This window comes from Grampus griseus (genome assembly GCF_964374135.1).
Source record: "Grampus griseus genome assembly, chromosome: 5".
NCBI classification, from domain to species: Eukaryota; Metazoa; Chordata; class Mammalia; order Artiodactyla; family Delphinidae; genus Grampus; species Grampus griseus.
In genome coordinates, this window is record NC_138998.1 from 80,032,057 (window position 1) to 80,046,098 (window position 14,042).

Here is a 14,042-nt window from a genome sequence, read left to right on the forward strand (position 1 = left end):
GAATAAGAGTGGTGAGAGTGGGCAACAACCTTGTCTTGTTCCTGATCTTAGTGGAAATGCTTTCAGTTTTTCACCATTGAGGACGATGTTGGCTGTGGGTTTGTCATATATGGCCTTTATTATGTTGAGGAAACCTCCCTCTGTGCCTACTTTCTGCAGGGTCTTTATCATAAATGGGTGTTGAATTTTGTCTAAAGCTTTTTCTGCATCTAGTGAGATGATCATATGGTTTTTCTCCTTCAATTTTTTAATATGGTGTTTCACATTGATTGATTTACGTATATTGAAGAATCCTTGAATTCTTGGGATAAACCCCACTTGATCATGGTGTATGATCCTTTTAATGTGCTGTTGGATTCTGTTTGCTAGCATTTTGTTGAGAATTTTTGCATCTATGTTCATCAGTGATATTGGCCTGTAGTTTTCTTTCTTTGTGACATCCTTGTCTGGTTTTGGTATCAGGGTGACAGTGGCCTTGTAGAAGGAGTTTGGGAGTGTTCCTCCCTCTGCTATATTTTGGAAGAGTTTGAGAAGGATGGGTGTTAGCTCTTCTCTGAATGTTTGATAGAATTCGCCTGTGAAGCCATCTGGTCCTGGGCTTTTGTTTGTTGGAAGATTTTTCATCACAGTTTCAATTTCAGTGCTTGTGATTGGTCTGTTCATATTTTCTATTTCTTCCTGATTCAGTCTTGGCAGGTTGTGCATGTCTAATAATTTGTCCATTTCTTCCAGGTTGTCCATTTTATTGGCATAGAGTTGCTTGTAGTAATCTCTCATGATCTTCTGTATTTCTGCAGTGTCAGTTGTTACTTCTCCTTTTTCATTTCTAATTCTATTAATTTGAGTCTTCTCCCTTTTTTTCTTGATGAGTCTGGCTAATGGTTTATCAATTTTGTTTATCTTCTCAAAGAACCAGCTCTTAGTTTTATGGATCTTTGCTATCGTTTCCTTCAGTTCTTTTTCATTTATTTCTGATCTGATCTTTATGATTTCTTTCCTTCTGCTAACTTTGGGGAGTTTTGTTCTTCTTTCTCTAATTGCTTTAGGTGCAAGGTTAGGTTGTTTATTCAAGATGTTTCCTGTTTCTTAAGGTAGGATTGTATTGCTATAAACTTCCCTCTTAGAACTGCTTTTTCTGCATCCCATTGGTTTTGGATCGTCGTGTCTCCATTGTCATTTGTTTCTCGGTATTTTTTGATTTCCTCTTTGATTTCTTCAGTGATCTCTTTGTTATTAAGTAGTGTATTGTTTAGCCTCCATGTGTTTGTATATTTTACAGATCTTTTCCTGTAATTGATATCTAGTCTCATAGCGTTATGGTCGGAAAGGATACTTGATGTAATTTCAATTTTCTTAAATTTACCAAGCCTTGATTTGTGACCCAAGATATGATCTATCCTGGAGAATGTTCCATGAGCACTTGAGAAAAATGTGTATTCTGTTGTTTTTGGATGGAATGTCCTATAAATATCAATTAAGTCCATCTTGTTTAATGTATCATTTAAAGCTTGTGTTTCCTTATTTATTTTCATTTTGGATGATTTGTCCATTGGTGAAAGTGGGGTGTTGAAGTCCCCTACTATGATTGTGTTACTGTCGATTTCCCCTTTTATGGCTGTTAGTATTTGCCTTATATATTGAGGTGCTCCTATGTTGGGTGCATAAATATTTACAATTGTTATATCTTCTTCTTGGATCTATCCCTTGATCGTTATGTAGTGTCTTTCTTTGTCTCTTCTAATAGTCTTTATTTTAAAGTCTATTTTGTCTGATATGAGAATTGCTACTCCAGCTTTCTGTTGGTTTCCATTTGCATGAAATATCTTTTTCCATCCCCTTACTTTCAGTCTGTATGTGTCTCTAGGTCTGAAGTGGGTCTCTTGAAGACAGCAAATATATGGGTTTTGTTTTTGTATCCATTCAGCCAATATCTGTCTTTTGCTGGGAGCATTTAGTCCATTTACATTTAAGGTAATTATCGATATGTATATTCCTATTCCCATTTTCTTAGTTGTTTTGGGTTCGTTATTGTAGGTCTCTTCCTTCTCTTGTGTTTCTTGCCTAGAGAAGTTCCTTTAGCAGTTGTTGTAAACCTCATTTGGTGGTGCTGCCTCTCTCAACTTTTGCTTGTCTGTAAAGGTTTTAATTTCTCCATCAAATCTGAATGAGATCCTTGCTGGGTAGAGTAATCTTGGTTGCAGGTTTTTCTCCTTCATCACTTTAAATATGTCCTGCCAGTCCCTTCAGGCTTGCAGAGTTTCTGCTGAAAGATCAGCTGTTAACCTTATGGTGATTCCCTTGTGTGTTTTTTGTTGTTTTCTCTTGCTGCTTTTAATGTTTTCTTTGTATTTAATTTTTGACAATTTGATTAATATGTGTCTTGGCGTATTTCTCCTTGGATTTATCCTGTATGGGACTCTCTGTGCTTCCTGGACTTAACTATTTCCTTTCCCATATTAGGGAAGTTTTCAACTATAATCTCTTCAAATATTTTCTCAGTCCCTTTCTTTTTCTCTTCTTCTTCTGGATCCCCTATAATTCGAATGTTGGTTCGTTTAATGTTGTCCCAGAGGTCTCTGAGACTGTCCTCAATTCTTTTCATTCTTTTTTCTTTATTCTGCTCTGCAGTAGTTATTTCCACTATTTTATTTTCCACGTCACTTATCCATTCTTCTGCCTCAGTTATTCTGCTATTGAACCCATCTAGAGTATTTTAAATTTCATTTATTGTGTTGTTCATCATTTTTTCTTTCAACTTTAGTTCTTCTAGGTCCTTGTTAAATGTTTCTTGCATTTTGTCTATTCTATTTCCAAGATTTCGGATCAACCTTACTATCATTATTTTGAATTCTTTTTCGGGTAGACTTCCTATTTCCTCTTCATTTGTTAGGTCTGGTGGGTTTTTATGTTGCTCCTTCATCTGCTGTGTGTTTTTCTGTTTTCTCATTTTGCTTATCTTACTGTGTTTGGGGTCTCCTTTTTGCATGCTGCAGGTTCGTAGTTCCCGTTGTTTTTGGTGTCTGTCCCCAGTGGCTAAGGTTGGTTCAGTGGGTTGTGTAGGCTTCCTGGTGGAGGGGACTAATGCCTGTGTTCTGGTGGATGAGGCTGGATCTTTTCTTTCTGCTGGGCAGGTCCATGTCTGGTGGTGTGTTTTGGGGTGTCTGTGGACTTATTATTATTTTAGGCAGCCTCTCTGCTAATGGGTCGAATTGTGTTCCTGTCTTGCTAGTTGTTTGGAATAGGGTGTCCAGCACTGTAGCTTTTGCTTGTCATTGAGTGAAGCTGGGTGTTGGTGTTGAGATGGAGATCTCTGGGAGATTTTTGCCATTTGATATTACGTGGAGCTGGGAGGTCTCTTGTGGACCAGTGTCCTGAAGTTGGCTCTCCCACCTCAGAGGCACAGCACTGACTCCTGGCTGCAGCACCAAGAGCCTTTCATCCACACGGCTCAGAATAAAAGGGAGAAAAAGGAGAAAGAATGAATTAGTAGATGTAGAGAGAACGAAAGAAAGAAAGGAAGGAAGGAAGGAGGGAGGGAAGAAAAAAAGAACGAAACAAGATAAAGTAAACTAAAATAAAGTAAGATAAAATAACGTTATTAAAATAAAAAATAATTAAGAAAAAAATTTAAAAAAACAAAAAAAAGGACAGATAGAACCCTAGGACAAACGGTGGAAGGAAAGCTATACAGACAAAATCTCACACAGAAGCATACACATACATGCTCATAAAAAGAGGAAAAGGGGAAAAAATCATAAATCTTGCTCTCAAAGTCCACCTCCTTAATTTGGGATGATTCGTTGTCTATTCATGTATTCCACAGATGCAGGGTGCATCCAGTTGATTGTGAAGCTTTAATCCGCTGCTTCTGAGGCTGCTGGGAGAGATTTCCCTTTCTCTTCTTTGTTCTCACAGCTCCCAGGGGCTCAGCTTTGGATTTGGCCCTGCCTCTGCGTGTAGGTCGCCGGAGGGCGTCTGTTCTTCGCTCGGACAGGACGGGGTTAAAGGAGTCACTGATTCAGGGGTTCTGGCTCACTCAGGCCGGGGGGAGGGGCACTGAGTGCGGGGCGGGCCTGCGGTGGCAGAGGCCGGCATGATGTTGCACCAGCCTGAGGCGTGCCGTGCGTTCTTCCAGGGGAGTTGTCCCTGGATCCCGGGACCCTGACAGTAGCGGGCTGCACAGGCTCCCCGGAAGGCGGGTATGGATAGTGACCTGTGCTCGCACACAGGCTTCTTGGTGGCGGCAGCAGCAGCCTTAGCGTCTCATGCCCCCGTCTCTGCGTTCCGCGCTTTTAGCGGCAACTCGCACCCATCTCTGGAGCTCCTTTAAGCAGCGCTCTTAATCCCCTCTCCTCGCACACCAGGAAACAAAGAGGGAAGAAAAAGTCTCTTGCCTCTTCGGCAGGTCCAGACTTTTCCCTGGACTCCCTCCCGGCTAGCCATGGCGCACTAACCCCCTGCAGGCTGTGTTCACGCCGCCAACCCCAGTCCTTTCCCAGCTCTCAGTCGGAAGCCCGAGCCTCAGCTCCCAGCCCCGTCCACCCCTGCGGGTGAGCAGACAAGCTTCTCGCGCTGGTGAGTGCCGGTCGGCCCTGATCTTCTGTGCGGGAATCTCTCCTCTTTGCCCTCCGCACCCCTGCCGCTGTGCTGTCCTCCGCGGCTCCGAAGTCTTCGCTCTCCGCCACCCGCAGCCTCTGCCCGCGAAGGGGCTTCTTAATGTGTGCAAACCTTTTCTCCTTCACAGCTCCCTCCCTCTGGTGCAGGTTCCGTCCCTATCCTTTTGTCTCTGTTTATTCTTTTTTCTTTTGCCCTACCCAGGTACATGGGGGGTTTCTTGCCTTTTGGGAGGTCTGAGGTCGTCTGCCAGCGTTCAGTAGGTGTTCTGTAGGAGTTGTTCCACGTGTAGATGTATTTCTGGTGTATTTGTGGGGAGGAAGGTGATCTCTGCGTCTTACTCTTCCGCCATCTTCCCGGAAGCCATAGCTATGATCTCCGAAGCTTACAATCTAGTGGTGGAGACTTGCTATAAAAAAAAAAAAAAATCACACAGATGAACAACGTGATTTGACACTGTGATAAATGCTATGAAGATAAATGCAGGGTGCCCTTAGAACTGACAGAAAGTACCAAAAAAGTTCTAAGTGTTGCATATTGGTACATAATATGTACAATAGCTAATCCATCCTTTCTGTAACACCTTCACTAAGGTGGTGGTGGTGGTGATTTTAATTTTCATTGGCACAAAGATCAGTTCTCTATACCTTGAGTTTCTTAAGAGTTCTTGGCGTGCTATCTTTGAGAATGTGATATTTGAACTGAAATCTAATGGATGTTATAGTAGTTAACTTGCCAGAAGGTGGAAGGAACCAGAGAAGAACATTGTGTACAGACACAGTGGTTCTAGGATGAGAAGAACAGTACTTTGAGGGGATGAAACAAAGACCAATGCAGCTAGTGTGGAGAGAGCTAGGGGGAGACAGGTGGGAGATGGACCTAGAGAAGTGGGCAGAGACCAGATGCTGAGGGGCTCTGTAGGCCACACTCAGATGTTTCTTTGTATTACAAAGGCATTGGGAAGTAAGGGAAGAGAGTTTGTGGGGTGGTTTGTGTGTGTTTTGTTGTTTTCTACTTTTAAAACTTTACCTAAAGTAAAATTCATTCTTTCTGTTTTACAGTTTGAAAAATGCATAGTCATGGTAGTTACACCCACGATCAAGGTACAGATCATTTCCAACATTCCCCCGCCCCAGTTCCTCTTGGTATGCCTTTGTAGTCAACTCCTACCCTATCCCCTGGTCCCTGACAAATACTGGTTAAACAGAGAAGTTTTATTCAAGTGAGAAATGTGATAGCCTAACACTGTGGTAGCATAAAAATTGGAGAGGACATATATTCAAAAGATATTTAGGAGCCAGAATCAAGAAAATGTGGTAACATTAAATATTTTAATTTGGAGAGGGAGGAGGAAGTGTTCAGAAGGTCCTCAGGTCTCTGGCTTGGGTAACTAGAAAACTACTGGAGCCCTTTAAGAGTGGGAAGAACAACTGTTGTAATTAAGAGCAGAGATTAAGTTCAGTTTATGGTGCCATTGAGACATCCAAGACCAATGGGTAGTTGGGAGGATTTTGGATCTCGAGCTCATTAGAGAGATTTGAACTAAAGATTTATATTTGAGAGATGGAAGATTTTGAAAGGAATCTTTGCCCTTCTTTTTCATGGCATAATAACATTTTTATGAAAATAAAATTCACTGGGTGCAAACTGTGTATTAGGTATTGTTCTAACTATACCCACATTTAATCTTGGAAACAACCTGTAAGTGAAAAACACTTTTATTTTACAGATGAGAAACTAAGACATAGAGCAATTAAGATACATGACCAAGGTTTCACAACTCATCAGACCCAGAGTTGGTACTGCAGGAGCTATATCTTAAACTCAATTACCAAAGACTTATTCAGATGCATTTTATTTGATGGTTAAGGCAGTGGTACTTACTGTAGGGAATTAGTCATAATTGTCTCTGGAGATTTTAACAATGTATTGATAAATATAAATTTATTCATGACTCCTTCCACCTTACCTGTCTATCAAAGCAGGGGAGCAGGGCCTAAGGATATTTTTAGATGTTTCTAGCTGATTTTGATATGTCTCTCCTTTCCTCCTTCACCATCACACACCACCACTTTCAAACACAAAAGTTGACATCCACCGGGTTGGTGGTTGGCCCTGAGATTATTGATTTATTGTAGGTATTAATGGATCTTAGAAGCAAGCTGCCAACAGAAGCTGAACAAATAGCTATTCAGGGGTCTCTAGAGTATGTACCTGGGCACTGATGACCACGAGAAGATAGCATTCTTGCGTAAGCCTGCGTGGTATGGACCAAGTGTTGGCCAGTAATGTTATAACATGGAATTTATAGGCATAATCTTGAATGAAGAGGTAAAATTAAGGTTGTTTACAGTATAGGAACTGCATCATATGGACAGATTTCTAGAAATGTATACTGGCAATAACATTACATAGACTACAGGTGTATCCTGCTTTTTCTTATAGACATATTCTTGAAATTCATACTGCCCATTTTCATATATTTACATTTTTCAGTGGAGAATGATATTTATTTTAAATAATCATTTAAAAAAATGATTCTCTTTTTTTTTAAAAAAAGATCTTCACAGAATGAGTAGCATTTCTAAGCCATCTACTTTGTGAATCTCCATGTTCATATAATGCATTTGCCTATAGTGATATGCTCTTCTCCATTCATGTTAATGGGGATGAACTTTCAAATCTTAATTCACGGCAAACTCTGGTAATTTCTTCTCTCATCTCTTTGTGTAATTTGAACAGTTAAGGGTCTCTCTCATATATTCTAAAGAGCCAATAGTGAAACCTAAATACTTTATTTGTACTGTTTTTTTTCCCCTGTCATCACCAAAAAGCAAAAACAAAAATAAAGCCGAAAACAAACAGTGACAACAAGCATGTTAACAATGTTGGTTTCTGTTGCAAGACCAATAGTAAATCTGAGATAAATCTATAATTTTAACCTATGAAATTTGCCTCTTTTTCAGTACTAAAAATCACCCTTTTCAGTGTCAGAGGCAACAGAGTTCTTCTTACTGTTTTGTGCCTGTGTGTTTGTTCAGTATTCACCTGTGATGAGAATCACAGAGTGAATTAGTAAATAGATCATTGGAAGTGACTTTTGCAATACAGCACTAATATAAAAATGGATTTATAGGGCTTCCCTGGTGGCACAGTGGTTGAGAGTCCGCCTGCCAATGCAGGGGACATGGGTTCGTGCCCCAGTCCGGGAAGATCCCACATGCCGCGGAGCGGCTGGGCCCATGAGCCATGGCCGCTGAGCCTGCGCGTCCGGAGCCTGTTCTCCGCAACGGGAGAGGCCACAACAGTGAGAGGCCCGCGTACCGCAAAAAAAAAAAAAAAACAAACAACGATTTATAATCCATTCCTATTGCAAAGATTGAATAATGATTGAGCCATAACATTTGGAACATTCCCTGTTCACATTCCAGGGGATCATGGCCCAGATATCCCAAGTGAGTTGAGTAGAATGGATAATGTACCCCCTCCCTAGAGGGAGCTACATGCAGTAGGTCAGCAGCATGACCTCAGAAAGTTTCATTTTATGTTATTCTTCCTTTTGGTTCATTACCTTTTAAGCCTTTAGAAGAGGAAGGTAAAGACAAATGGGCAGTCAGTCCAAGGTGACCTCTTGCACAAGAGAGCCATGGTTTGTGAGATCGTGGTCCAGGTCCTAGGTCCCTTGTGATGATGGTTCCACCCCCTTCCAATAATTTACAATGTTTTAACTGCTGCTTTGGCAGGGCTGGGGTGGGGGAGAGGGCAACAGAGAATGAGTAAAAGAGAGAGAAGCAACTTATGTCGGGGAGGGGGAAACAACTTGGCTGTGATCTCAGACTGTGAAATCCTATGGAGAAGTAACGTGGGAAATGCTTATAATATAACATAAAACAAGATTCAAATGTGTGCAAGTTTTATCATCTTAACTGTTTTTTAAAAGTCCCAAATTATAGGCATAGGGAGAAAAAAAAAGCTGGAAGGAAATAGATAAAAATGTTAACAGTTGTCATATTTTGGCAGATAATTTTTTTCATGTTTTTTAAATGCTGCATTTTCTAAAATTTTAAATGAATTTGGCCAACTTTTACATTATAAAAAGACAAAATTTAGGGACAATCTCTGTGATCTGATTGGTGATCCATGAGTCTCATCAGGGTTCAGGGTAGAAAATAAAGAAGTGAGCAACAATTTAAGCACGATCTTCAGAGTACGTTGTGTTCTTACCATCAATTTCCTGAATTTCCATCCTCATCATTACCACTTGTCCCCTCACCCAGTAGTCTATCCTAAAACCTCCAAGACCTCCTTCTGCAAAAATCTTCCTAATCTTTCCATCCTTATGAACGTTGAGATCATTCTGAAATTTCCACTCAGGATCAACACTTACCTTCTTCACATAGCTGCTCCCAGCAGGGTATCCATGGCTGGTGAACTAAGCTAATAGTAGATGATATTGTAGTGTCCTTTCATCATGGTGGGAATTTAAGGCACTGTATGATACCTCTGGGGAAATAGTTTTTGAGAAATGGAGAACTTTAGACCTAAATTTGAATTCATAGAGATCTGGATTTAAATCCTGTTGATACTTCTATCGCTTCGTGCTTCTATAACCTTGAGCAAGTTGCTTAACCTGTCTTTTCTAAAATTCAGTTTTCTCATAATCACAATGGAAAAAAATAATACTTATTTGTTTATTGTGATAATTAGTAGGCATAATTCATGTGAACTAAATGAACTATGTTGACTTATGCTTGTTATTTCTCACAACAAACTAATGAGTCAGGTACTATGATAATGATGGTAGAGAATATTGCATCCTTACAACCAAGCCCTAGCTCCTTTATCTCATGAATTAGCAGAGACCCATTGGCCTGCTCCCTTCTCCAATTCAGGTTAAATTTAAGTGAATTTAATTTAACACTTATAGAACAGTTACTGTATACTAGGTCATATTCATGCATGTTTACTTTTTATAGATTATATGTTGCCTGGTGACCAGCCAATATCTGGTAGTCAGTGTTTGTTCTAAAATTCAATCTGCAATAGTACAGAGTGATGACAAGGCCATGGCACCCTTCAAAAAAGTTTTTTAGATTATTCACATCACCACTTTGTGACTTCTTGTCCCCTCTCAAAGGGTGCATCTTTGACTATGTGGCAAAGATGTTGTGAAACCAGAATTTCATTCCATATTAGCAATCATTGAAAAGGTTAAGGTTTAGGAACAACGAGAGAAATAAAAAGAAGAAATTATTGTGAATCTTCACTGACCCCTATATGTACTCCCAGAGCTCTCTACAACTTGGAGATTACAAAGAGATGAGAGGGGAGAGCAGATAAGTGTTGGTTTTCGTTTTTAAATGTGTTTCTCTGAGGATTTCTTATTATATCTATTTCACCTTGGAAATGGCATCGCTGAGTTCCCCGTAAAGGTTACTCATGAAACTGAGGATTTGCGTTCCTGACTCAGAGTTTACTGGCATTTGCTAAATGTTTGGCTTTGTATTCATATTTGTCTTTGACTATGATGAAAGTAAGGCATTGTCTCATTTATTAGATAGCTCTTGGCTGTGCTGGATTAAAGTTGAATCATTTGACAGTGGCCCCTACAGCAGCTTGAGTCTTCTGAGATGTTTTGCAGCCACAGCCTGTTTCCATTGGATTTTATTTCTGCCTGTCCTTTCTCTAGCCTCGTAGAGTTGGCTAAAGCCATACGTTAGGTTAGCTGTTGGTGAGTAACCTCCTTTGCTTCTCTCCAAACTGACCCTTCGCAAGTAGCCTGAGGCATTCTCTCAACAACAGGGTTCCTGAAACATTGATTGCCCCCTGCGTCCCTACTTCTTGGCTCTGTTTCTCTAATTACCACATTTGGGAAACACAGGGTATAAGTGGAGCTGCTCCCCCAGTTACAAACGCTAAAATATTCCCTTCTACGTCCTCGTGGAAAAGGTCAAGAAATTAATTTTAGATGAATATCTTCACCTTCTTAGCCAGTTGCTGTATTAATGATCTGATGACAAATTGCTCCTTAAACTGGCCCTAGCACAGGTCACAGTGAAGTGAGAATATGCTGTATTTAATGAGTCAAGAATCAAAGCCCCTAATATTTTATCACTAGCATATAGATGGAAGAAATCATCAAGGAGTCGAGAATGCGAAAGAAGCCTAGTACCGTATGTGGGGCTCTGTGTTCTGCTGAGAAGATAAAAGGCCTCTGTGAGTCTAACCATTTTTCTTTGTGCTTCAGGCTTTTTATCCACTTTAGGAAGCTAACATTGATTTTTTTTTTTTAACTTTTTAGTTTTCCCCAAATACAGAATAGTTGAGAGAATGGAATAATGATCACCTGTGTACTCACCATGAAAATTTAGAAGTTGCTAACATTTGGACACAATTACCACTAATGTTGCTTTTCCAAATAGATAGATACCACTAAACACTTACTAGACATCTCTCAATAATGGCAGATTCATATATATCTAAAATACTATTATCACACCTACGAAAAGAAATAGTTATTCTTTATAACATCTGTATTGTATATTTATTCATTCTCCCAATTGTCCATATTTTTTATGAATTCTTTCAACTAATAGCCGAGCAACTTTCTCATCTTTGATTTGTTTTGTTTCTTTTAATCTATGAAAGAGCTCCAAATTTGTTTTTATCTTCTTTCCCGACATTATTTTTTTAGGAAACTAGATCAATTTTGTTGTGACATGTACCACATTCTTCATTTGTCTGTTTTCTGGTGGTGATTTTTAACTTGTCCCTTTATCCTCTGTACTTCCTATAAATCAAAGCTTGTATCAAACTTAATATTAAAGCTTAATCAAACTCATATAAAACATATTTGGCAAGACTACTTTATAAATAATGCTGAGTACTTCATATTACACATACATATAAGAAATAGATGATGTCAGATCGTCCTAATTTTAGTGACACTAAATTTGTTCAGTTGGTTGAGGTGATGTCTAGGAGATCTCTTATTATATATTCCCCCTTCAATATTAGCAAGCAAACTTTGGGGTGATGCCTTAGCATTATCAAATTTTAACCTAGTGTTTTGTTTGTTTGTTTGTTTTTCTTTGCGGTACGTGGGCCTCTCGCTCTTGTGGCCTCTCCTGTTGCGGAGCACAGGCTCCAGACGCGCAGGCTCAGCGGCCATGGCTCACGGGCCCCACCGCTCTGCGGCATGTGGGATCCTCCCGGACCGGGGCACGAACCCGTGTCCTCTGCATTGGCAGGCGGACTCCCAACCACTGCGCCACCAGGGAAGCCCTGACCTAGTGGTTTGTATACTCATTGATCATTCTGGCTTTCTGAATCAGTTATTTCATTCATGGTTGCTAAGTGGTAGTTTTCTCATTTTATCATTTCTTCTACATTGATCTCTGGCATTTTTCTAATTATGTTTTTCCCTCTACATGATAGGGATGAACTCTGCTCCTTACTATAAAAGTAGGATAACTGTTTGATTTTTTCCATTCAAATATAAATTTTCAGAGCATGAAATTGGTGTAAAAGTCACCTCTAAGTATAGCATATATTTTATGTGTGCTAATTTTATGTTCTCTCTTTATCTGTAGTAGCAAAATGGACACTAATTAGTGTCATATAATCCATTATGGCCATTATTCTTTTTGATGACCAAATTGTTTGAACAGCTGAGAACCTCTTAAAACTGGCTCCTATGTCTTTTCCATGCATCTCTGTTGAGCTCTGAGAACTTTGTCGCTTTCCAGCACAAGATTCTGGGTTTATGTTGCACTTTCCCTAATCCTGATCTGGAATCAGTCATTTATCCAAGGAGCCATGTTTCCTTCTATTGATGAACGGTATTTAGAAATGAAGATATGGATGCCAGATGTGTTCACTGCTGCCTGGAAGCCATTGCTTCCAGAAACTTTCAATGAACAGAGCTTAGTGTGTGTGTGTATAAATATCCTTTTAAATTGTGAATTCATATTTAATACTTCAGATATCTGCCAAAAGTTTTTTTATATTTGTTTTTCCCTGTTATATTAATTTTTAGTAAGCTGAATTGAAGATCCATATTGTTTCGCTAAGATCTTTACTTAGTTTTCGAGTGAATAGAATGATCTGAGAAATGTGTCTGCTCTGTTTCTGACTTCTGTTGTCTAAGCAAGATCTACCCTCACTCAGATATTTGCCAAGTCTCTACAACATCAATACTGCTAAATGAAAAAAAAAATTAGTATTAAAGTCTTTTTCATATTCATAATTCCAAATAAGTTTTTGATCAAGTTTCTTGTTTTATTTGTTTAAATAAAACTGGTTATCTTGGTGTTGAGGAGACTCAGTGGGAATCCAGTGCAATTCCCTTGTCCACCGGTACTACTACTAGTACCTATTTCCTCTGCATTGGGACTTGGCCTCTGAATCCTTCTCAACTCATCTCTCTAGGCAATCACCACCTATTGGCATGCTAATTCAAACTTATTTACCATCCCTAACCTAGTTTGATGGACTCTTGCTTAGGATAAGAAATTATAGTTCATCTAAGTGATCAGTGAGGCACCTTAGCCCTGTAGTTTGCAATTATGGTCATGTGGAACAGGCCAAACAAGAGGAGTTGGTAGCAGAAGTAGTTGGATATAGTCAGGGAATATTTTAGCTCTGCGGAAAATTAGGAAGCCGACATGCAGTTTGAGAATGCTTAGCTCCCAGAACAGAAATGGACATGAATCATCTCAAAGTCTCACTCCTCTGTTTTGCTTTAGTAAACTGAGAAATTTTTAAGAGAGTCAGGAAGACTTGAAAATAATTTATGATGAGTCAATATTGCACTTGACAAACTTACAGAGAAAAGAATGCCCTTAAATAATGTATAAGAAAACACTGCTCAATCACCAAGCTTCAAGTAAAAATAGTAGCTGAGGTTGTTTCTATCTGTGTCATGGACCTCCTTTCCTTTGGTGCTATTTTCAGAGTCTTCATTGTTTTGATTATTGGTTGAGAAGGCAGAGGTTCTTCTCTTTGAAAATAAGGTTAAGTTATCTTTTTAAGGTAGAGACTCTTTTCTCTATGCCCAGACTGCTTTCCAGATTCCCATCAGGTGCTCCTTAATGTGACTGACAACAAGGCTGTGCTGTCCTTGCAGTGGTGCTGTTGGCTTGCTGTCATACATTATCACTGTTGACAGAATGCTCCACAGGGCACATTGTCATGGAAAACAGGTCAGTGTTTGTTATGAAGAGGAAAACTGACATCAAAATTCAGAACAAACCCTGAACTTGACCTGTCCTTCTGAGTGAAGAGCACCTGCTGCACTGCCCCCTTCCCCGGCTCCAGGGGGCACCATTCAACAGGAACCTTTCAGAACAGAGAAGGGAAGAGAGCATAAAATCACTCCCTTTTGTGCTCGGAAAGATAGAGGAGAACACCTGGGGGTTGGACACAAT